We start from the raw sequence: 24498 nt of genomic DNA on the forward strand, positions 1-24498 counted from the left end.
AGGCGAGCCTCCTCGAGGGAAGAAGAGGCAGCCCAGCCTCGTTTGGCTCAAGCCCTACTTGGCTGGAGCCGAGTGCGCCTCCAGGACGGCAGAGCTCCAGCTCTGCTCAGAGGCCCGTTCTGGCAGAGTTGCTGGCGCGAGGCTGCTCTGCCCTGGGCGAGCCTTGCTCAGACTTGCCTCGCTGCTAGGCTTCCTGCCCAGGAAGGAGCAGGCTGCGCGAGGCTGGAAGACGCCACTGGCGCCTTCCTGGCCTCAGCTCCGCTCCTGCCTTGCCTTTGCACCTAGGCCCCAGGCGTCCTTGGGGAGGGCTTAGGGGCCGGTGGCTTGCACACTACCAAGGGCTCCAGCAGGAAGAGCTCTGTGCGAGGGAAGGGAAGGGCCAGTGCAGGGCTCCTCCAGCGGTTGCTTGGCCGCCCAGGCTCAGCGCCGCACGGAGTGCACCAGGCTCCCAGGGCCCCTGGCTGGGGTCTGCAGCCCCGCACACCCGGAGGCTGACTCCCTGGGCGCCCAGCAGCTGCCTCACACACGTAGCTTCCCGAGCGCTCTCCTCCCCAGCAGAGACGTGTGCAGCTGGTTGGGGCCTGCCCCTGCGTGCCTGGGATCCCGCCCACAGCCCCAGCTCAGGGCAAGCAGCCCCTGAGCCAAGACCTGCTGGAGGCGCAGAGCGCCCCCACCTGGAAGCCGAGTGAACAGCTGGCGGGGAGGCGAGCCTCCTCGAGGGAAGAAGAGGCAGCCCAGCCTCGTTTGGCTCAAGCCCTACTTGGCTGGAGCCGAGTGCGCCTCCAGGACGGCAGAGCTCCAGCTCTGCTCAGAGGCCCGTTCTGGCAGAGTTGCTGGCGCGAGGCTGCTCTGCCCTGGGCGAGCCTTGCCCAGACTTGCCTCGCTGCTAGGCTTCCTGCCCAGGAAGGAGCAGGCTGCGCGAGGCTGTGAGACGCCACTGGTGCCTTCCTGGCCTCAGCTCCGCTCCTGCCTTGCCTTTGACCTAGGCCCCAGGCGTCCTTGGGGAGGGCTTAGGGGCCGGTGGCTTGCACACTGCCAAGGGCTCCAGCAGGAAGAGCTCTGTGCGAGGGAAGGAAAGGTCTAGTGCAGGGCTCCTCCAGAGGTTGCTTGGCCGCCCAGACTCAGCACCGCGCGGAGTGCACCAGGCTCCCAGGGCCCCTGGCTGGGGTCTGCAGCCCCGTACACCCGGAGGCTGACTCCCTGGGCGCCCAGCAGCTGCCTCACACACGTAGCTTCCCTAGCGCTCTCCTCCCCAGCAGAGACGTGTGCAGCTTGTTGGGGCCTGCCCCTGCGTCCCTGGGCTCCTGAGCACAGCCCCAGCTCAGGGCAAGCAGCCCCTGAGAGAAGACCTGCAGGAGGCGCAGAGCGCCCCCACCTGGAAGCCGAGTGAACAGCTGGCGGGGAGGCGAGCCTCCTCGAGGGAAGAAGAGGCAGCCCAGCGTCGTTTGGCTCAAGCCCTACTTGGCTGGAGCCGAGTGCGCCTCCAGGACGGCAGAGCTCCAGCTCTGCTCAGAGGCCCGTTCTGGCAGAGTTGCTGGCGCGAGGCTGCTCTGCCCTGGGCGAGCCTTGCCCAGACTTGCCTCGCTGCTAGGCTTCCTGCCCAGGAAGGAGCAGGCTGCGCGAGGCTGTGAGACGCCACTGGTGCCTTCCTGGCCTCAGCTCCGCTCCTGCCTTGCCTTTGCACCTAGGCCCCAGGCGTCCTTGGGGAGGGCTTAGGGGCCGGTGGCTTGCACACTGCCAAGGGCTCCAGCAGGAAGAGCTCTGTGCGAGGGAAGGAAAGGTCTAGTGCAGGGCTCCTCCAGAGGTTGCTTGGCCGCCCAGACTCAGCACCGCGCGGAGTGCACCAGGCTCCCAGGGCCCCTGGCTGGGGTCTGCAGCCCCGCACACCCGGAGGCTGACTCCCTGGGCGCCCAGCAGCTGCCTCACACACGTAGCTTCCCTAGCGCTCTCCTCCCCAGCAGAGACGTGTGCAGCTGGTTGGGGCCTGCCCCTGCGTGCCTGGGCTCCTGAGCACAGCCCCAGCTCAGGGCAAGCAGCCCCTGAGAGAAGACCTGCAGGAGGCGCAGAGCGCCCCCACCTGGAAGCCGAGTGAACAGTTGGCGGGGAGGCGAGCCTCCTCGAGGGAAGAAGAGGCAGCCCAGCCTCGTTTGGCTCAAGCCCTACTTGGCTGGAGCCGAGTGCGCCTCCAGGACGGCAGAGCTCCAGCTCTGCTCAGAGGCCTGATCTGGCATAGTTGCTGGCGCGAAGCTGCTATGCCCTGGGCGAGCCTTGCCCAGACTTGCCTCGCTGCTAGGCTTCCTGCCCAGGAAGGAGCAGGCTGCGCGATGCTGGGAGACGCCACTGGCGCCTTCTTGGCCTCAGCTCCGCTCCTGCCTTGCCTTTGCACCTAGGCCCCAGGCGTCCTTGGGGAGGGCTTAGGGGCCGGTGGCTTGCCCACTGCCAAGGGCTCCAGCAGGAAGAGCTCTGTGCGAGGGAAGGGAAGGGCTAGTGCAGGGCTCCTCCAGCGGTTGCTTGGGCGCCCAGACTTAGCTCGGCACGGAGTGCACCAGGCTCCCAGGGCCCTGGCTGGGGTCTGCAGCCCCGCACACCCGGAGGCTGACTCCCTGGGCGCCCAGCAGCTTCCTCACTCACGTAGCTTCCCTAGCGCTCTCCTCCGCAGCAGAGACGTGTGCAGCTGGTTGGGGCCTGCCCATGCGTGCCTGGGATCCCGCCCACAGCCCCAGCTCAGGGCAAGCAGCCCCTGAGCCAAGACCTGCAGGAGGCGCAGAGCGCCCCCACCTGGAAGCCGAGTGAACAGCTGGCGGGGAGGCGAGCCTCCTCGAGGGAAGAAGAGGCAGCCCAGCGTCGTTTGGCTCAAGCCCTACTTGGCTGGAGCCGAGTGCGCCTCCAGGACGGCAGAGCTCCAGCTCTGCTCAGAGGCCCGTTCTGGCAGAGTTGCTGGCGCGAGGCTGCTCTGCCCTGGGCGAGCCTTGCCCAGACTTGCCTCGCTGCTAGGCTTCCTGCCCAGGAAGGAGCAGGCTGCGCGAGGCTGTGAGACGCCACTGGTGCCTTCCTGGCCTCAGCTCCGCTCCTGCCTTGCCTTTGACCTAGGCCCCAGGCGTCCTTGGGGAGGGCTTAGGGGCCGGTGGCTTGCACACTGCCAAGGGCTCCAGCAGGAAGAGCTCTGTGCGAGGGAAGGAAAGGTCTAGTGCAGGGCTCCTCCAGAGGTTGCTTGGCCGCCCAGACTCAGCACCGCGCGGAGTGCACCAGGCTCCCAGGGCCCCTGGCTGGGGTCTGCAGCCCCGCACACCCGGAGGCTGACTCCCTGGGTGCCCAGGAGCTGCCTCACACACGTAGCTTCCCTAGCGCTCTCCTCCCCAGCAGAGACGTGTGCAGCTGGTTGGGGCCTGCCCCTGCGTGCCTGGGCTCCTGAGCACAGCCCCAGCTCAGGGCAAGCAGCCCCTGAGAGAAGACCTGCAGGAGGCGCAGAGCGCCCCCACCTGGAAGCCGAGTGAACAGCTGGCGGGGAGGCGAGCCTCCTCGAGGGAAGAAGAGGCAGCCCAGCCTCGTTTGGCTCGAGCCCTACTTGGCTGGAGCCTAGTGCGCCTCCAGGACGGCAGAGCTCCAGCTCTGCTCAGAGGCCTGATCTGGCATAGTTGCTGGCGCGAAGCTGCTATGCCCTGGGCGAGCCTTGCCCAGACTTGCCTCGCTGCTAGGCTTCCTGCCCAGGAAGGAGCAGGCTGCGCGATGCTGGGAGACGCCACTGGCGCCTTCTTGGCCTCAGCTCCGCTCCTGCCTTGCCTTTGCACCTAGGCCCCAGGCGTCCTTGGGGAGGGCTTAGGGGCCGGTGGCTTGCACACTGCCAAGGGCTCCAGCAGGAAGAGCTCTGTGCGAGGGAAGTGAAGGGCTAGTGCAGGGCTCCTCCAGCGGTTGCTTGGCCGCCCAGACTTAGCTCGGAACGGAGTGCACCAGGCTCCCAGGGCCCTGGCTGGGGTCTGCAGCCCCGCACACCCGGAGGCTGACTCCCTGGGCGCCCAGCAGCTTCCTCACTCACGTGGCTTCCCTAGCGCTCTCCTCCCCAGCAGAGACGTGTGCAGCTGGTTGGGGCCTGCCCATGCGTGCCTGGGCTCCCGCCCACAGCCCCAGCTCAGGGCAAGCAGCCCCTGAGCCAAGACCTGCAAGAGGCGCAGAGCGCCCCCACCTGGAAGCCGAGTGAACAGCTGGCGGGGAGGCGAGCCTCCTCGAGGGAAGAAGAGGCAGCCCAGCCTCGTTTGGCTCAAGCCCTACTTGGCTGGAGCCGAGTGCGCCTCCAGGACGGCAGAGCTCCAGCTCTGCTCAGAGGCCCGTTCTGGCAGAGTTGCTGGCGCGAGGCTGCTCTGCCCTGGGCGAGCCTTGCTCAGACTTGCCTCGCTGCTAGGCTTCCTGCCCAGGAAGGAGCAGGCTGCGCGAGGCTGGGAGACGCCACTGGCGCCTTCCTGGCCTCAGCTCCGCTCCTGCCTTGCCTTTGCACCTAGGCCCCAGGCGTCCTTGGGGAGGGCTTAGGGGCCGGTGGCTTGCACACTACCAAGGGCTCCAGCAGGAAGAGCTCTGTGCGAGGGAAGGGAAGGTCTAGTGCAGGGCTCCTCCAGAGGTTGCTTGGCCGCCCAGACTCAGCACCGCGCGGAGTGCACCAGGCTACCAGGGCCCCTGGCTGGGGTCTGCAGCCCCGCACACCCGGAGGCTGACTCCCTGGGCGCCCAGCAGCTGCCTCACACACGTAGCTTCCCTAGCGCTCTCCTCCCCAGCAGAGACGTGTGCAGCTGGTTGGGGCCTGCCCCTGCGTGCCTGGGCTCCTGAGCACAGCCCCAGCTCAGGGCAAGCAGCCCCTGAGAGAAGACCTGCAGGAGGCGCAGAGCGCCCCCACCTGGAAGCCGAGTGAACAGCTGGCGGGGAGGCGAGCCTCCTCGAGGGAAGAAGAGGCAGCCCAGCCTCGTTTGGCTCAAGCCCTACTTGGCTGGAGCCGAGTGCGCCTCCAGGACGGCAGAGCTCCAGCTCTGCTCAGAGGCCTGATCTGGCATAGTTGCTGGCGCGAAGCTGCTATGCCCTGGGCGAGCCTTGCCCAGACTTGCCTCGCTGCTAGGCTTCCTGCCCAGGAAGGAGCAGGCTGCGCGATGCTGGGAGACGCCACTGGCGCCTTCTTGGCCTCAGCTCCGCTCCTGCCTTGCCTTTGCACCTAGGCCCCAGGCGTCCTTGGGGAGGGCTTAGGGGCCGGTGGCTTGCCCACTGCCAAGGGCTCCAGCAGGAAGAGCTCTGTGCGAGGGAAGGGAAGGGCTAGTGCAGGGCTCCTCCAGCGGTTGCTTGGCCGCCCAGACTTAGCTCGGCACGGAGTGCACCAGGCTCCCAGGGCCCTGGCTGGGGTCTGCAGCCCCGCACACCCGGAGGCTGACTCCCTGGGCGCCCAGCAGCTTCCTCACTCACGTAGCTTCCCTAGCGCTCTCCTCCGCAGCAGAGACGTGTGCAGCTGGTTGGGGCCTGCCCATGCGTGCCTGGGCTCCCGCCCACAGCCCCAGCTCAGGGCAAGCAGCCCCTGAGCCAAGACCTGCAAGAGGCGCAGAGCGCCCCCACCTGGAAGCCGAGTGAACAGCTGGCGGGGAGGCGAGCCTCCTCGAGGGAAGAAGAGGCAGCCCAGCCTCGTTTGGCTCAAGCCCTACTTGGCTGGAGCCGAGTGCGCCTCCAGGACGGCAGAGCTCCAGCTCTGCTCAGAGGCCCGTTCTGGCAGAGTTGCTGGCGCGAGGCTGCTCTGCCCTGGGCGAGCCTTGCCCAGACTTGCCTCGCTACTAGGCTTCCTGCCCAGGAAGGAGCAGGCTGAGCGAGGCTGGAAGACGCCACTGGCGCCTTCCTGGCCTCAGCTCCGCTCCTGCCTTGCCTTTGCACCTAGGCCCCAGGCGTCCTTGGGGAGGGCTTAGGGGCCGGTGGCTTGCACACTACCAAGGGCTCCAGCAGGAAGAGCTCTGTGCGAGGGAAGGGAAGGGCCAGTGCAGGGCTCCTCCAGCGGTTGCTTGGCCGCCCAGGCTCAGCACCGCACGGAGTGCACCAGGCTCCCAGGGCCCCTGGCTGGGGTCTGCAGCCCCGCACACCCGGAGGCTGACTCCCTGGGCGCCCAGCAGCTGCCTCACACACGTAGCTTCCCTAGCGCTCTCCTCCCCAGCAGAGACGTGTGCAGCTGGTTGGGGCCTGCCCCTGCGTGCCTGGGATCCCGCCCACAGCCCCAGCTCAGGGCAAGCAGCCCCTGAGCCAAGACCTGCAGGAGGCGCAGAGCGCCCCCACCTGGAAGCCGAGTGAACAGCTGGCGGGGAGGCGAGCCTCCTCGAGGGAAGAAGAGGCAGCCCAGCCTCGTTTGGCTCAAGCCCTACTTGGCTGGAGCCGAGTGCGCCTCCAGGACGGCAGAGCTCCAGCTCTGCTCAGAGGCCCGTTCTGGCAGAGTTGCTGGCGCGAGGCTGCTCTGCCCTGGGCGAGCCTTGCCCAGACTTGCCTCGCTGCTAGGCTTCCTGCCCAGGAAGGAGCAGGTTGCGCGAGGCTGGGAGACGCCACTGGTGCCTTCCTGGCCTCAGCTCCGCTCCTGCCTTGCCTTTGACCTAGGCCCCAGGCGTCCTTGGGGAGGGCTTAGGGGCCGGTGGCTTGCACACTGCCAAGGGCTCCAGCAGGAAGAGCTCTGTGCGAGGGAAGGAAAGGTCTAGTGCAGGGCTCCTCCAGAGGTTGCTTGGCCGCCCAGACTCAGCACCGCGCGGAGTGCACCAGGCTCCCAGGGCCCCTGGCTGGGGTCTGCAGCCCCGCCCACCCGGAGGCTGAATCCCTGGGCGCCCAGCAGCTGCCTCACACACGTAGCTTCCCTAGCGCTCTCCTCCCCAGCAGAGACGTGTGCAGCTGGTTGGGGCCTGCCCCTGCGTTCCTGGGCTCCTGAGCACAGCCCCAGCTCAGGGCAAGCAGCCCCTGAGAGAAGACCTGCAGGAGGCGCAGAGCGCCCCCACCTGGAAGCCGAGTGAACAGCTGGCGGGGAGGCGAGCCTCCTCGAGGGAAGAAGAGGCAGCCCAGCCTCGTTTGGCTCAAGCCCTACTTGGCTGGAGCCTAGTGCGCCTCCAGGACGGCAGAGCTCCAGCTCTGCTCAGAGGCCTGATCTGGCATAGTTGCTGGCGCGAAGCTGCTATGCCCTGGGCGAGCCTTGCCCAGACTTGCCTCGCTGCTAGGCTTCCTGCCCAGGAAGGAGCAGGCTGCGCGATGCTGGGAGACGCCACTGGCGCCTTCTTGGCCTCAGCTCCGCTCCTGCCTTGCCTTTGCACCTAGGCCCCAGGCGTCCTTGGGGAGGGCTTAGGGGCCGGTGGCTTGCACACTGCCAAGGGCTCCAGCAGGAAGAGCTCTGTGCGAGGGAAGGGAAGGGCTAGTGCAGGGCTCCTCCAGCGGTTGCTTGGCCGCCCAGACTTAGCTCGGCACGGAGTGCACCAGGCTCCCAGGGCCCTGGCTGGGGTCTGCAGCCCCGCACACTCGGAGGCTGACTCCCTGGGCGCCCAGCAGCTTCCTCACTCACGTAGCTTCCCTAGCGCTCTCCTCCGCAGCAGAGACGTGTGCAGCTGGTTGGGGCCTGCCCATGCGTGCCTGGGGTCCCGCCCACAGCCCCAGCTCAGGGCAAGCAGCCCCTGAGCCAAGACCTGCAAGAGGCGCAGAGCGCCCCCACCTGGAAGCCGAGTGAACAGCTGGCGGGGAGGCGAGCCTCCTCGAGGGAAGAAGAGGCAGCCCAGCCTCGTTTGGCTCAAGCCCTACTTGGCTGGAGCCGAGTGCGCCTCCAGGACGGCAGAGCTCCAGCTCTGCTCAGAGGCCCGTTCTGGCAGAGTTGCTGGCGTGAGGCTGCTCTGCCCTGGGCGAGCCTTGCCCAGACTTGCCTCGCTGCTAGGCTTCCTGCCCAGGAAGGTGCAGGCTGAGCGAGGCTGGAAGACGCCACTGGCGCCTTCCTGGCCTCAGCTCCGCTCCTGCCTTGCCTTTGCACCTAGGCCCCAGGCGTCCTTGGGGAGGGCTTAGGGGCCGGTGGCTTGCACACTGCCAAGGGCTCCAGCAGGAAGAGCTCTGTGCGAGGGAAGGGAAGGGCCAGTGCAGGGCTCCTCCAGCGGTTGCTTGGCCGCCCAGGCTCAGCGCCGCACGGAGTGCACCAGGCTCCCAGGGCCCCTGGCTGGGGTCTGCAGCCCCGCACACCCGGAGGCTGACTCCCTGGGCGCCCAGCAGCTGCCTCACACACGTAGCTTCCCTAACGCTCTCCTCCCCAGCAGAGACGTGTGCAGCTGGTTGGGGCCTGCCCCTGCGTGCCTGGGATCCCGCCCACAGCCCCAGCTCAGGGCAAGCAGCCCCTGAGCCAAGACCTGCAGGAGGCGCAGAGCGCCCCCACCTGGAAGCCGAGTGAACAGCTGGCGGGGAGGCGAGCCTCCTCGAGGGAAGAAGAGGCAGCCCAGCCTCGTTTGGCTCAAGCCCTACTTGGCTGGAGCCGAGTGCGCCTCCAGGACGGCAGAGCTCCAGCTCTGCTCAGAGGCCCGTTCTGGCAGAGTTGCTGGCGCGAGGCTGCTCTGCCCTGGGCGAGCCTTGCCCAGACTTGCCTCGCTGCTAGGCTTCCTGCCCAGGAAGGAGCAGGCTGCGCGAGGCTGTGAGACGCCACTGGTGCCTTCCTGGCCTCAGCTCCGCTCCTGCCTTGCCTTTGACCTAGGCCCCAGGCGTCCTTGGGGAGGGCTTAGGGGCCGGTGGCTTGCACACTGCCAAGGGCTCCAGCAGGAAGAGCTCTGTGCGAGGGAAGGGAAGGGCCAGTGCAGGGCTCCTCCAGCGGTTGCTTGGCCGCCCAGGCTCAGCGCCGCACGGAGTGCACCAGGCTCCCAGGGCCCCTGGCTGGGGTCTGCAGCCCCGCACACCCGGAGGCTGACTCCCTGGGCGCCCAGCAGCTGCCTCACACACGTAGCTTCCCTAGCGCTCTCCTCCCCAGCAGAGACGTGTGCAGCTGGTTGGGGCCTGCCCCTGCGTGCCTGGGATCCCGCCCACAGCCCCAGCTCAGGGCAAGCAGCCCCTGAGCCAAGACCTGCAGGAGGCGCAGAGCGCCCCCACCTGGAAGCCGAGTGAACAGCTGGCGGGGAGGCGAGCCTCCTCGAGGGAAGAAGAGGCAGCCCAGCGTCGTTTGGCTCAAGCCCTACTTGGCTGGAGCCGAGTGCGCCTCCAGGACGGCAGAGCTCCAGCTCTGCTCAGAGGCCCGTTCTGGCAGAGTTGCTGGCGCGAGGCTGCTCTGCCCTGGGCGAGCCTTGCCCAGACTTGCCTCGCTGCTAGGCTTCCTGCCCAGGAAGGAGCAGGCTGCGCGAGGCTGTGAGACGCCACTGGTGCCTTCCTGGCCTCAGCTCCGCTCCTGCCTTGCCTTTGACCTAGGCCCCAGGCGTCCTTGGGGAGGGCTTAGGGGCCGGTGGCTTGCACACTGCCAAGGGCTCCAGCAGGAAGAGCTCTGTGCGAGGGAAGGAAAGGTCTAGTGCAGGGCTCCTCCAGAGGTTGCTTGGCCGCCCAGACTCAGCACCGCGCGGAGTGCACCAGGCTCCCAGGGCCCCTGGCTGGGGTCTGCAGCCCCGCACACCCGGAGGCTGACTCCCTGGGCGCCCAGCAGCTGCCTCACACACGTAGCTTCCCTAGCGCTCTCCTCCCCAGCATAGACGTGTGCAGCTGGTTGGGGCCTGCCCCTGCGTGCCTGGGCTCCTGAGCACAGCCCCAGCTCAGGGCAAGCAGCCCCTGAGAGAAGACCTGCAGGAGGCGCAGAGCGCCCCCACCTGGAAGCCGAGTGAACAGCTGGCGGGGAGGCGAGCCTCCTCGAGGGAAGAAGAGGCAGCCCAGCCTCGTTTGGCTCAAGCCCTACTTGGCTGGAGCCTAGTGCGCCTCCAGGACGGCAGAGCTCCAGCTCTGCTCAGAGGCCTGATCTGGCATAGTTGCTGGCGCGAAGCTGCTATGCCCTGGGCGAGCCTTGCCCAGACTTGCCTCGCTGCTAGGCTTCCTGCCCAGGAAGGAGCAGGCTGCGCGATGCTGGGAGACGCCACTGGCGCCTTCTTGGCCTCAGCTCCGCTCCTGCCTTGCCTTTGCACCTAGGCCCCAGGCGTCCTTGGGGAGGGCTTAGGGGCCGGTGGCTTGCACACTGCCAAGGGCTCCAGCAGGAAGAGCTCTGTGCGAGGGAAGTGAAGGGCTAGTGCAGGGCTCCTCCAGCGGTTGCTTGGCCGCCCAGACTTAGCTCGGCACGGAGTGCACCAGGCTCCCAGGGCCCTGGCTGGGGTCTGCAGCCCCGCACACCCGGAGGCTGACTCCCTGGGCGCCCAGCAGCTTCCTCACTCACGTGGCTTCCCTAGCGCTCTCCTCCCCAGCAGAGACGTGTGCAGCTGGTTGGGGCCTGCCCATGCGTGCCTGGGCTCCCGCCCACAGCCCCAGCTCAGGGCAAGCAGCCCCTGAGCCAAGACCTGCAAGAGGCGCAGAGCGCCCCCACCTGGAAGCCGAGTGAACAGCTGGCGGGGAGGCGAGCCTCCTCGAGGGAAGAAGAGGCAGCCCAGCCTCGTTTGGCTCAAGCCCTACTTGGCTGGAGCCGAGTGCGCCTCCAGGACGGCAGAGCTCCAGCTCTGCTCAGAGGCCCGTTCTGGCAGAGTTGCTGGCGCGAGGCTGCTCTGCCCTGGGCGAGCCTTGCTCAGACTTGCCTCGCTGCTAGGCTTCCTGCCCAGGAAGGAGCAGGCTGCGCGAGGCTGGGAGACGCCACTGGCGCCTTCCTGGCCTCAGCTCCGCTCCTGCCTTGCCTTTGCACCTAGGCCCCAGGCGTCCTTGGGGAGGGCTTAGGGGCCGGTGGCTTGCACACTACCAAGGGCTCCAGCAGGAAGAGCTCTGTGCGAGGGAAGGGAAGGTCTAGTGCAGGGCTCCTCCAGAGGTTGCTTGGCCGCCCAGACTCAGCACCGCGCGGAGTGCACCAGGCTACCAGGGCCCCTGGCTGGGGTCTGCAGCCCCGCACACCCGGAGGCTGACTCCCTGGGCGCCCAGCAGCTGCCTCACACACGTAGCTTCCCTAGCGCTCTCCTCCCCAGCAGAGACGTGTGCAGCTGGTTGGGGCCTGCCCCTGCGTGCCTGGGATCCCGCCCACAGCCCCAGCTCAGGGCAAGCAGCCCCTGAGAGAAGACCTGCAGGAGGCGCAGAGCGCCCCCACCTGGAAGCCGAGTGAACAGCTGGCGGGGAGGCGAGCCTCCTCGAGGGAAGAAGAGGCAGCCCAGCCTCGTTTGGCTCAAGCCCTACTTGGCTGGAGCCGAGTGCGCCTCCAGGACGGCAGAGCTCCAGCTCTGCTCAGAGGCCTGATCTGGCATAGTTGCTGGCGCGAAGCTGCTATGCCCTGGGCGAGCCTTGCCCAGACTTGCCTCGCTGCTAGGCTTCCTGCCCAGGAAGGAGCAGGCTGCGCGATGCTGGGAGACGCCACTGGCGCCTTCTTGGCCTCAGCTCCGCTCCTGCCTTGCCTTTGCACCTAGGCCCCAGGCGTCCTTGGGGAGGGCTTAGGGGCCGGTGGCTTGCCCACTGCCAAGGGCTCCAGCAGGAAGAGCTCTGTGCGAGGGAAGGGAAGGGCTAGTGCAGGGCTCCTCCAGCGGTTGCTTGGCCGCCCAGACTTAGCTCGGCACGGAGTGCACCAGGCTCCCAGGGCCCTGGCTGGGGTCTGCAGCCCCGCACACCCGGAGGCTGACTCCCTGGGCGCCCAGCAGCTTCCTCACTCACGTAGCTTCCCTAGCGCTCTCCTCCGCAGCAGAGACGTGTGCAGCTGGTTGGGGCCTGCCCATGCGTGCCTGGGCTCCCGCCCACAGCCCCAGCTCAGGGCAAGCAGCCCCTGAGCCAAGACCTGCAAGAGGCGCAGAGCGCCCCCACCTGGAAGCCGAGTGAACAGCTGGCGGGGAGGCGAGCCTCCTCGAGGGAAGAAGAGGCAGCCCAGCCTCGTTTGGCTCAAGCCCTACTTGGCTGGAGCCGAGTGCGCCTCCAGGACGGCAGAGCTCCAGCTCTGCTCAGAGGCCCGTTCTGGCAGAGTTGCTGGCGCGAGGCTGCTCTGCCCTGGGCGAGCCTTGCCCAGACTTGCCTCGCTACTAGGCTTCCTGCCCAGGAAGGAGCAGGCTGAGCGAGGCTGGAAGACGCCACTGGCGCCTTCCTGGCCTCAGCTCCGCTCCTGCCTTGCCTTTGCACCTAGGCCCCAGGCGTCCTTGGGGAGGGCTTAGGGGCCGGTGGCTTGCACACTACCAAGGGCTCCAGCAGGAAGAGCTCTGTGCGAGGGAAGGGAAGGGCCAGTGCAGGGCTCCTCCAGCGGTTGCTTGGCCGCCCAGGCTCAGCACCGCACGGAGTGCACCAGGCTCCCAGGGCCCCTGGCTGGGGTCTGCAGCCCCGCACACCCGGAGGCTGACTCCCTGGGCGCCCAGCAGCTGCCTCACACACGTAGCTTCCCTAGCGCTCTCCTCCCCAGCAGAGACGTGTGCAGCTGGTTGGGGCCTGCCCCTGCGTGCCTGGGATCCCGCCCACAGCCCCAGCTCAGGGCAAGCAGCCCCTGAGCCAAGACCTGCAGGAGGCGCAGAGCGCCCCCACCTGGAAGCCGAGTGAACAGCTGGCGGGGAGGCGAGCCTCCTCGAGGGAAGAAGAGGCAGCCCAGCCTCGTTTGGCTCAAGCCCTACTTGGCTGGAGCCGAGTGCGCCTCCAGGACGGCAGAGCTCCAGCTCTGCTCAGAGGCCCGTTCTGGCAGAGTTGCTGGCGCGAGGCTGCTCTGCCCTGGGCGAGCCTTGCCCAGACTTGCCTCGCTGCTAGGCTTCCTGCCCAGGAAGGAGCAGGCTGCGCGAGGCTGTGAGACGCCACTGGTGCCTTCCTGGCCTCAGCTCCGCTCCTGCCTTGCCTTTGACCTAGGCCCCAGGCGTCCTTGGGGAGGGCTTAGGGGCCGGTGGCTTGCACACTGCCAAGGGCTCCAGCAGGAAGAGCTCTGTGCGAGGGAAGGAAAGGTCTAGTGCAGGGCTCCTCCAGAGGTTGCTTGGCCGCCCAGACTCAGCACCGCGCGGAGTGCACCAGGCTCCCAGGGCCCCTGGCTGGGGTCTGCAGCCCCGCCCACCCGGAGGCTGACTCCCTGGGAGCCCAGCAGCTGCCTCACACACGTAGCTTCCCTAGCGCTCTCCTCCCCAGCAGAGACGTGTGCAGCTGGTTGGGGCCTGCCCCTGCGTTCCTGGGCTCCTGAGCACAGCCCCAGCTCAGGGCAAGCAGCCCCTGAGAGAAGACCTGCAGGAGGCGCAGAGCGCCCCCACCTGGAAGCCGAGTGAACAGCTGGCGGGGAGGCGAGCCTCCTCGAGGGAAGAAGAGGCAGCCCAGCCTCGTTTGGCTCAAGCCCTACTTGGCTGGAGCCTAGTGCGCCTCCAGGACGGCAGAGCTCCAGCTCTGCTCAGAGGCCTGATCTGGCATAGTTGCTGGCGCGAAGCTGCTATGCCCTGGGCGAGCCTTGCCCAGACTTGCCTCGCTGCTAGGCTTCCTGCCCAGGAAGGAGCAGGCTGCGCGATGCTGGGAGACGCCACTGGCGCCTTCTTGGCCTCAGCTCCGCTCCTGCCTTGCCTTTGCACCTAGGCCCCAGGCGTCCTTGGGGAGGGCTTAGGGGCCGGTGGCTTGCACACTGCCAAGGGCTCCAGCAGGAAGAGCTCTGTGCGAGGGAAGGGAAGGGCTAGTGCAGGGCTCCTCCAGCGGTTGCTTGGCCGCCCAGACTTAGCTCGGCACGGAGTGCACCAGGCTCCCAGGGCCCTGGCTGGGGTCTGCAGCCCCGCACACCCGGAGGCTGACTCCCTGGGCGCCCAGCAGCTTCCTCACTCACGTAGCTTCCCTAGCGCTCTCCTCCGCAGCAGAGACGTGTGCAGCTGGTTGGGGCCTGCCCATGCGTGCCTGGGCTCCCGCCCACAGCCCCAGCTCAGGGCAAGCAGCCCCTGAGCCAAGACCTGCAAGAGGCGCAGAGCGCCCCCACCTGGAAGCCGAGTGAACAGCTGGCGGGGAGGCGAGCCTCCTCGAGGGAAGAAGAGGCAGCCCAGCCTCGTTTGGCTCAAGCCCTACTTGGCTGGAGCCGAGTGCGCCTCCAGGACGGCAGAGCTCCAGCTCTGCTCAGAGGCCCGTTCTGGCAGAGTTGCTGGCGCGAGGCTGCTCTGCCCAGGGCGAGCCTTGCCCAGACTTGCCTCGCTGCTAGGCTTCCTGCCCAGGAAGGAGCAGGCTGCGCGAGGCTGGAAGACGCCACTGGCGCCTTCCTGGCCTCAGCTCCGCTCCTGCCTTGCCTTTGCACCTAGGCCCCAGGCGTCCTTGGGGAGGGCTTAGGGGCCAGTGGCTTGCACACTACCAAGGGCTCCAGCAGGAAGAGCTCTGTGCGAGGGAAGGGAAGGGCCAGTGCAGGGCTCCTCCAGCGGTTGCTTGGCCGCCCAGGCTCAGCGCCGCACGGAGTGCACCAGGTTCCCAGGGCCCCTGGCTGGGGTCTGCAGCCCCGCACACCCGGAGGCTGACTCCCTGGGCGCCCAGCAGCTGCCTCACACACGTAGCTTCCCTAGCGCTCTCCTCCCCAGCAGAGACGTGTGCAGCTGGTTGGGGCCTGCCCCTGCGTGCCTGGGATCCCGCCCACAGCCCCAGCTCAGGGCAAGCAGCCCCTGAGCCAAGACCTGCAGGAGGCGCAGAGCGCCCCCACCTGGAAGCCGAGTGAACAGCTGGCGGGGAGGCGAGCCTCCTCGAGGGAAGAAGAGGCAGCCCAGCCTCGTTTGGCTCAAGCCCTACTTGGCTGGAGCCGAGTGCGCCTCCAGGACGGCAGAGGTCCAGCTCTGCTCAGAGGCCCGTTCTGGCAGAGTTGCTGGCGCGAGGCTGCTCTGCCCTGGGCGAGCCTTGCCCAGACTTGCCTCGCTGCTAGTCTTCCTGCCCAGGAAGGAGCAGGCTGCGTGAGGCTGGGAGACGCCACTGGCGCCTTCCTGGCCTCAGCTCCGCTCCTGCCTTGCCTTTGAACCTAGGCGCAAGGCGTCCTTGGGAGGGCTTAGGGGCCGGTGGCTTGCACACTGCCAAGGGCTCCAGCAGGAAGAGCTCTGTGCGAGGGAAGGGAAGGGCTAGTGCAGTGCTCCTCCAGCGGTTGCTTGGCCGCCCAGACTTAGCTCGGCACGGAGTGCACCAGGCTCCCAAGGCCCCTGGCTGGGGTCTGCAGCCCCGCACACCCGGAGGCTGACTCCCTGGGCGCCCAGCAGCTGCCTCACACACGTAGCTTCCCTAGCGCTCTCCTCCCCAGCAGAGACGTGTGCAGCTGGTTAGGGCCTGCCCCTGCTTGCCTGGGCTCCCGCCCACAGCCCCAGCTCAGGGCAAGCAGCCGCTGAGCCAAGACCTGCAGGAGTCGAAGAGCGCCCCCACCTGGAAGCTGAGTGAACAGCTGGCGGAGAGGCGAGCCTCCTTGAGGGAAGAAGAGGAAGCCCAGCCTCGTTGGGCTCAAGCCCTACTTGGCTGGAGCCGTGTGCGCCTCCAGGACGGCAGAGCTCCAGCTCTGCTCAGAGGCCCGATCTGGCAGAGTTGCTGGCGCGAGGCTGCTCTGCCCTGGGCGAGCCTTGCCCAGACTTGCCTCGCTGCTAGGCTTCCTGCCCAGGAAGGAGCAGGCTGCGCGAGGCTGGGAGACGCCACTGGCGCCTTCCTGGCCTCAGCTCCGCTCCTGCCTTGCCTTTGCACTTGGCCCCAGGCGTCCTTGGGGAGGGCTTAGGGGCCGGTGGCTTGCACACTGCCAAGGGCTCCAGCAGGAAGAGCTCTGTGCGAGGGAAGGGAAGGGCCAGTGCAGGGCTCCTCCAGCGGTTGCTTGGCCGCCCAGGCTCAGCGCCGCACGGAGTGCACCAGGCTCCCAGGGCCCCTGGCTGGGGTCTGCAGCCCCGCACACCCGGAGGCTGACTCCCTGGGCGCCCAGCAGCTGCCTCACACACGTAGCTTCCCTAGCGCTCTCCTCCCCAGCAGAGACGTGTGCAGCTGGTTGGGGCCTGCCCCTGCGTGCCTGGGATCCCGCCCACAGCCCCAGCTCAGGGCAAGCAGCCCCTGAGCCAAGACCTGCAGGAGGCGCAGAGCGCCCCCACCTGGAAGCCGAGTGAACAGCTGGCGGGGAGGCGAGCCTCCTCGAGGGAAGAAGAGGCAGCCCAGCCTCGTTTGGCTCAAGCCCTACTTGGCTGGAGCCGAGTGCGCCTCCAGGACGGCAGAGCTCCAGCTCTGCTCAGAGGCCCGTTCTGGCAGAGTTGCTGGCGCGAGGCTGCTCTGCCCTGGGCGAGCCTTGCCCAGACTTGCCTCGCTGCTAGGCTTCCTGCCCAGGAAGGAGCAGGCTGCGCGAGGCTGTGAGACGCCACTGGTGCCTTCCTGGCCTCAGCTCCGCTCCTGCCTTGCCTTTGACCTAGGCCCCAGGCGTCCTTGGGGAGGGCTTAGGGGCCGGTGGCTTGCACACTGCCAAGGGCTCCAGCAGGAAGAGCTCTGTGCGAGGGAAGGAAAGGTCTAGTGCAGGGCTCCTCCAGAGGTTGCTTGGCCGCCCAGACTCAGCACCGCGCGGAGTGCACCAGGCTCCCAGGGCCCCTGGCTGGGGTCTGCAGCCCCGCACACCCGGAGGCTGACTCCCTGGGCGCCCAGCAGCTTCCTCACTCACGTAGCTTCCCTAGCGCTCTCCTCCCCAGCAGAGACGTGTGCAGCTGGTTGGGGCCTGCCCCTGCGTGCCTGGGCTCCTGAGCACAGCCCCAGCTCAGGGCAAGCAGCCCCTGAGAGAAGACCTGCAGGAGGCGCAGAGCGCCCCCACCTGGAAGCCGAGTGAACAGCTGGCGGGGAGGCGAGCCTCCTCGAGGGAAGAAGAGGCAGCCCAGCCTCGTTTGGCTCAAGCCCTACTTGGCTGGAGCCTAGTGCGCCTCCAGGACGGCAGAGCTCCAGCTCTGCTCAGAGGCCTGATCTGGCATAGTTGCTGGCGCGAAGCTGCTATGCCCTGGGCGAGCCTTGCCCAGACTTGCCTCGCTGCTAGGCTTCCTGCCCAGGAAGGAGCAGGCTGCGCGATGCTGGGAGACGCCACTGGCGCCTTCTTGGCCTCAGCTCCGCTCCTGCCTTGCCTTTGTACCTAGGCCCCAGGCGTCCTTGGGGAGGGCTTAGGGGCCGGTGGCTTGCACACTGCCAAGGGCTCCAGCAGGAAGAGCTCTGTGCGAGGGAAGGGAAGGGCTAGTGCAGGGCTCCTCCAGCGGTTGCTTGGCCGCCCAGACTTAGCTCGGCACGGAGTGCACCAGGCTCCCAGGGCCCTGGCTGGGGTCTGCAGCCCCGCACACCCGGAGGCTGACTCCCTGGGCGCCCAGCAGCTTCCTCACTCACGTAGCTTCCCTAGCGCTCTCCTCCGCAGCAGAGACGTGTGCAGCTGGTTGGGGCCTGCCCATGCGTGCCTGGGCTCCCGCCCACAGCCCCAGCTCAGGGCAAGCAGCCCCTGAGAGAAGACCTGCAGGAGGCGCAGAGCGCCCCCACCTGGAAGCCGAGTGAACAGCTGGCGGGGAGGCGAGCCTCCTCGAGGGAAGAAGAGGCAGCCCAGCCTCGTTTGGCTCAAGCCCTACTTGGCTGGAGCCTAGTGCGCCTCCAGGACGGCAGAGCTCCAGCTCTGCTCAGAGGCCTGATCTGGCATAGTTGCTGGCGCGAAGCTGCTATGCCCTGGGCGAGCCTTGCCCAGACTTGCCTCGCTGCTAGGCTTCCTGCCCAGGAAGGAGCAGGCTGCGCGATGCTGGGAGACGCCACTGGCGCCTTCTTGGCCTCAGCTCCGCTCCTGCCTTGCATTTGCACCTAGGCCCCAGGCGTCCTTGGGGAGGGCTTAGGGGCCGGTGGCTTGCACACTGCCAAGGGCTCCAGCAGGAAGAGCTCTGTGCGAGGGAAGTGAAGGGCTAGTGCAGGGCTCCTCCAGCGGTTGCTTGGCCGCCCAGACTTAGCTCGGCACGGAGTGCACCAGGCTCCCAGGGCCCTGGCTGGGGTCTGCAGCCCCGCACACCCGGAGGCTGACTCCCTGGGCGCCCAGCAGCTTCCTCACTCACGTGGCTTCCCTAGCGCTCTCCTCCCCAGCAGAGACGTGTGCAGCTGGTTGGGGCCTGCCCATGCGTGCCTGGGCTCCCGCCCACAGCCCCAGCTCAGGGCAAGCAGCCCCTGAGCCAAGACCTGCAAGAGGCGCAGAGCGCCCCCACCTGGAAGCCGAGTGAACAGCTGGCGGGGTGGCGAGCCTCCTCGAGGGAAGAAGAGGCAGCCCAGCCTCGTTTGGCTCAAGCCCTACTTGGCTGGAGCCGAGTGCGCCTCCAGGACGGCAGAGCTCCAGCTCTGCTCAGAGGCCCGTTCTGGCAGAGTTGCTGGCGCGAGGCTGCTCTGCCCTGGGCGAGCCTTGCCCAGACTTGCCTCGCTGCTAGGCTTCCTGCCCAGGAAGGAGCAGGCTGCGCGAGGCTGGAAGACGCCACTGGCGCCTTCCTGGCCTCAGCTCCGCTCCTGCCTTGCCTTTGACCTAGGCCCCAGGCGTCCTTGGGGAGGGCTTAGGGGCCGGTGGCTTGCACACTGCCAAGGGCTCCAGCAGGAAGAGCTCTGTGCGAGGGAAGGAAAGGTCTAGTGCAGGGCTCCTCCAGAGGTTGCTTGGCCGCCCAGACTCAGCACCGCGCGGAGTGCACCAGGCTCCCAGGGCCCCTGGCTGGGGTCTGCAGCCCCGCACACCCGGAGGCTGACTCCCTGGGCGCCCAGCAGCTGCCTCACACACGTAGCTTCCCTAGCGCTCTCCTCCCCAGCAGAGACGTGTGCAGCTGGTTGGGGCCTGCCCCTGCGTGCCTGGGCTCCTGAGTACAGCCCCAGCTCAGGGCAAGCAGCCCCTGAGAGAAGACCTGCAGGAGGCGCAGAGCGCCCCCACCTGGAAGCCGAGTGAACAGCTGGCGGGGAGGCGAGCCTCCTCGAGGGAAGAAGAGGCAGCCCAGCCTCGTTTGGCTCAAGCCCTACTTGGCTGGAGCCTAGTGCGCCTCCAGGACGGCAGAGCTCCAGCTCTGCTCAGAGGCCTGATCTGGCATAGTTGCTGGCGCGAAGCTGCTATGCCCTGGGCGAGCCTTGCCCAGACTTGCCTCGCTGCTAGGCTTCCTGCCCAGGAAGGAGCAGGCTGCGCGATGCTGGGAGACGCCACTGGCGCCTTCTTGGCCTCAGCTCCGCTCCTGCCTTGCCTTTGCACCTAGGCCCCAGGCGTCCTTGGGGAGGGCTTAGGGGCCGGTGGCTTGCACACTGCCAAGGGCTCCAGCAGGAAGAGCTCTGTGCGAGGGAAGGGAAGGGCTAGTGCAGGGCTCCTCCAGCGGTTGCTTGGCCGCCCAGACTTAGCTCGGCACGGAGTGCACCAGGCTCCCAGGGCCCTGGCTGGGGTCTGCAGCCCCGCACACCCGGAGGCTGACTCCCTGGGCGCCCAGCAGCTTCCTCACTCACGTAGCTTCCCTAGCGCTCTCCTCCGCAGCAGAGACGTGTGCAGCTGGTTGGGGCCTGCCCATGCGTGCCTGGGCTCCCGCCCACAGCCCCAGCTCAGGGCAAGCAGCCCCTGAGCCAAGACCTGCAAGAGGCGCAGAGCGCCCCCACCTGGAAGCCGAGTGAACAGCTGGCGGGGAGGCGAGCCTCCTCGAGGGAAGAAGAGGCAGCCCAGCCTCGTTTGGCTCAAGCCCTACTTGGCTGGAGCCGAGTGCGCCTCCAGGACGGCAGAGCTCCAGCTCTGCTCAGAGGCCCGTTCTGGCAGAGTTGCTGGCGCGAGGCTGCTCTGCCCAGGGCGAGCCTTGCCCAGACTTGCCTCGCTGCTAGGCTTCCTGCCCAGGAAGGAGCAGGCTGCGCGAGGCTGGAAGACGCCACTGGCGCCTTCCTGGCCTCAGCTCCGCTCCTGCCTTGCCTTTGCACCTAGGCCCCAGGCGTCCTTGGGGAGGGCTTAGGGGCCAGTGGCTTGCACACTACCAAGGGCTCCAGCAGGAAGAGCTCTGTGCGAGGGAAGGGAAGGGCCAGTGCAGGGCTCCTCCAGCGGTTGCTTGGCCGCCCAGGCTCAGCGCCGCACGGAGTGCACCAGGTTCCCAGGGCCCCTGGCTGGGGTCTGCAGCCCCGCACACCCGGAGGCTGACTCCCTGGGCGCCCAGCAGCTGCCTCACACACGTAGCTTCCCTAGCGCTCTCCTCCCCAGCAGAGACGTGTGCAGCTGGTTGGGGCCTGCCCCTGCGTGCCTGGGATCCCGCCCACAGCCCCAGCTCAGGGCAAGCAGCCCCTGAGCCAAGACCTGCAGGAGGCGCAGAGCGCCCCCACCTGGAAGCCGAGTGAACAGCTGGCGGGGAGGCGAGCCTCCTCGAGGGAAGAAGAGGCAGCCCAGCCTCGTTTGGCTCAAGCCCTACTTGGCTGGAGCCGAGTGCGCCTCCAGGACGGCAGAGCTCCAGCTCTGCTCAGAGGCCCGTTCTGGCAGAGTTGCTGGCGCGAGGCTGCTCTGCCCTGGGCGAGCCTTGCCCAGACTTGCCTCGCTGCTAGTCTTCCTGCCCAGGAAGGAGCAGGCTGCGTGAGGCTGGGAGACGCCACTGGCGCCTTCCTGGCCTCAGCTCCGCTCCTGCCTTGCCTTTGAACCTAGGCGCAAGGCGTCCTTGGGAGGGCTTAGGGGCCGGTGGCTTGCACACTGCCAAGGGCTCCAGCAGGAAGAGCTCTGTGCGAGGGAAGGGAAGGGCTAGTGCAGTGCTCCTCCAGCGGTTGCTTGGCCGCCCAGACTTAGCTCGGCACGGAGTGCACCAGGCTCCCAAGGCCCCTGGCTGGGGTCTGCAGCCCCGCACACCCGGAGGCTGACTCCCTGGGCGCCCAGCAGCTGCCTCACACACGTAGCTTCCCTAGCGCTCTCCTCCCCAGCAGAGACGTGTGCAGCTGGTTAGGGCCTGCCCCTGCTTGCCTGGGCTCCCGCCCACAGCCCCAGCTCAGGGCAAGCAGCCGCTGAGCCAAGACCTGCAGGAGTCGAAGAGCGCCCCCACCTGGAAGCTGAGTGAACAGCTGGCGGAGAGGCGAGCCTCCTTGAGGGAAGAAGAGGAAGCCCAGCCTCGTTGGGCTCAAGCCCTACTTGGCTGGAGCCGTGTGCGCCTCCAGGACGGCAGAGCTCCAGCTCTGCTCAGAGGCCCGATCTGGCAGAGTTGCTGGCGCGAGGCTGCTCTGCCCTGGGCGAGCCTTGCCCAGACTTGCCTCGCTGCTAGGCTTCCTGCCCAGGAAGGAGCAGGCTGCGCGAGGCTGGGAGACGCCACTGGCGCCTTCCTGGCCTCAGCTCCGCTCCTGCCTTGCCTTTGCACTTGGCCCCAGGCGTCCTTGGGGAGGGCTTAGGGGCCGGTGGCTTGCACACTGCCAAGGGCTCCAGCAGGAAGAGCTCTGTGCGAGGGAAGGGAAGGGCCAGTGCAGGGCTCCTCCAGCGGTTGCTTGGCCGCCCAGGCTCAGCGCCGCACGGAGTGCACCAGGCTCCCAGGGCCCCTGGCTGGGGTCTGCAGCCCCGCACACCCGGAGGCTGACTCCCTGGGCGCCCAGCAGCTGCCTCACACACGTAGCTTCCCTAGCGCTCTCCTCCCCAGCAGAGACGTGTGCAGCTGGTTGGGGCCTGCCCCTGCGTGCCTGGGATCCCGCCCACAGCCCCAGCTCAGGGCAAGCAGCCCCTGAGCCAAGACCTGCAGGAGGCGCAGAGCGCCCCCACCTGGAAGCCGAGTGAACAGCTGGCGGGGAGGCGAGCCTCCTCGAGGGAAGAAGAGGCAGCCCAGCCTCGTTTGGCTCAAGCCCTACTTGGCTGGAGCCGAGTGCGCCTCCAGGACGGCAGAGCTCCAGCTCTGCTCAGAGGCCCGTTCTGGCAGAGTTGCTGGCGCGAGGCTGCTCTGCCCTGGGCGAGCCTTGCCCAGACTTGCCTCGCTGCTAGGCTTCCTGCCCAGGAAGGAGCAGGCTGCGCGAGGCTGTGAGACGCCACTGGTGCCTTCCTGGCCTCAGCTCCGCTCCTGCCTTGCCTTTGACCTAGGCCCCAGGCGTCCTTGGGGAGGGCTTAGGGGCCGGTGGCTTGCACACTGCCAAGGGCTCCAGCAGGAAGAGCTCTGTGCGAGGGAAGGAAAGGTCTAGTGCAGGGCTCCTCCAGAGGTTGCTTGGCCGCCCAGACTCAGCACCGCGCGGAGGGCACCAGGCTCCCAGGGCCCCTGGCTGGGGTCTGCAGCCCCGCACACCCGGAGGCTGACTCCCTGGGCGCCCATCAGCTGCCTCACACACGTAGCTTCCCTAGCGCTCTCCTCCCCAGCAGAGACGTGTGCAGCTGGTTGGGGCCTGCCCCTGCGTGCCTGGGCTCCTGAGCACAGCCCCAGCTCAGGGCAAGCAGCCCCTGAGAGAAGACCTGCAGGAGGCGCAGAGCGCCCCCACCTGGAAGCCGAGTGAACAGCTGGCGGGGAGGCGAGCCTCCTCGAGGGAAGAAGAGGCAGCCCAGCCTCGTTTGGCTCAAGCCCTACTTGGCTGGAGCCTAGTGCGCCTCCAGGACGGCAGAGCTCCAGCTCTGCTCAGAGGCCTGATCTGGCATAGTTGCTGGCGCGAAGCTGCTATGCCCTGGGCGAGCCTTGCCCAGACTTGCCTCGCTGCTAGGCTTCCTGCCCAGGAAGGAGCAGGCTGCGCGATGCTGGGAGACGCCACTGGCGCCTTCTTGGCCTCAGCTCCGCTCCTGCCTTGCCTTTGCACCTAGGCCCCAGGCGTCCTTGGGGAGGGCTTAGGGGCCGGTGGCTTGCACACTGCCAAGGGCTCCAGCAGGAAGAGCTCTGTGCGAGGGAAGGGAAGGGCTAGTGCAGGGCTCCTCCAGCGGTTGCTTGGCCGCCCAGACTTAGCTCGGCACGGAGTGCACCAGGCTCCCAGGGCCCTGGCTGGGGTCTGCAGCCCCGCACACCCGGAGGCTGACTCCCTGGGCGCCCAGCAGCTTCCTCACTCACGTAGCTTCCCTAGCGCTCTCCTCCGCAGCAGAGACGTGTGCAGCTGGTTGGGGCCTGCCCATGCGTGCCTGGGCTCCCGCCCACAGCCCCAGCTCAGGGCAAGCAGCCCCTGAGAGAAGACCTGCAGGAGGCGCAGAGCGCCCCCACCTGGAAGCCGAGTGAACAGCTGGCGGGGAGGCGAGCCTCCTCGAGGGAAGAAGAGGCAGCCCAGCCTCGTTTGGCTCAAGCCCTACTTGGCTGGAGCCTAGTGCGCCTCCAGGACGGCAGAGCTCCAGCTCTGCTCAGAGGCCTGATCTGGCATAGTTGCTGGCGCGAAGCTGCTATGCCCTGGGCGAGCCTTGCCCAGACTTGCCTCGCTGCTAGGCTTCCTGCCCAGGAAGGAGCAGGCTGCGCGATGCTGGGAGACGCCACTGGCGCCTTCTTGGCCTCAGCTCCGCTCCTGCCTTGCCTTTGCACCTAGGCCCCAGGCGTCCTTGGGGAGGGCTTAGGGGCCGGTGGCTTGCACACTGCCAAGGGCTCCAGCAGGAAGAGCTCTGTGCGAGGGAAGTGAAGGGCTAGTGCAGGGCTCCTCCAGCGGTTGCTTGGCCGCCCAGACTTAGCTCGGCACGGAGTGCACCAGGCTCCCAGGGCCCTGGCTGGGGTCTGCAGCCCCGCACACCCGGAGGCTGACTCCCTGGGCGCCCAGCAGCTTCCTCACTCACGTGGCTTCCCTAGCGCTCTCCTCCCCAGCAGAGACGTGTGCAGCTGGTTGGGGCCTGCCCATGCGTGCCTGGGCTCCCGCCCACAGCCCCAGCTCAGGGCAAGCAGCCCCTGAGCCAAGACCTGCAAGAGGCGCAGAGCGCCCCCACCTGGAAGCCGAGTGAACAGCTGGCGGGGTGGCGAGCCTCCTCGAGGGAAGAAGAGGCAGCCCAGCCTCGTTTGGCTCAAGCCCTACTTGGCTGGAGCCGAGTGCGCCTCCAGGACGGCAGAGCTCCAGCTCTGCTCAGAGGCCCGTTCTGGCAGAGTTGCTGGCGCGAGGCTGCTCTGCCCTGGGCGAGCCTTGCCCAGACTTGCCTCGCTGCTAGGCTTCCTGCCCAGGAAGGAGCAGGCTGCGCGAGGCTGGAAGACGCCACTGGCGCCTTCCTGGCCTCAGCTCCGCTCCTGCCTTGCCTTTGACCTAGGCCCCAGGCGTCCTTGGGGAGGGCTTAGGGGCCGGTGGCTTGCACACTGCCAAGGGCTCCAGCAGGAAGAGCTCTGTGCGAGGGAAGGAAAGGTCTAGTGCAGGGCTCCTCCAGAGGTTGCTTGGCCGCCCAGACTCAGCACCGCGCGGAGTGCACCAGGCTCCCAGGGCCCCTGGCTGGGGTCTGCAGCCCCGCACACCCGGAGGCTGACTCCCTGGGCGCCCAGCAGCTGCCTCACACACGTAGCTTCCCTAGCGCTCTCCTCCCCAGCAGAGACGTGTGCAGCTGGTTGGGGCCTGCCCCTGCGTGCCTGGGCTCCTGAGTACAGCCCCAGCTCAGGGCAAGCAGCCCCTGAGAGAAGACCTGCAGGA

This window comes from Ovis canadensis, chromosome 4 (genome assembly GCF_042477335.2).
Source record: "Ovis canadensis isolate MfBH-ARS-UI-01 breed Bighorn chromosome 4, ARS-UI_OviCan_v2, whole genome shotgun sequence".
NCBI lineage: Eukaryota > Metazoa > Chordata > Mammalia > Artiodactyla > Bovidae > Ovis > Ovis canadensis.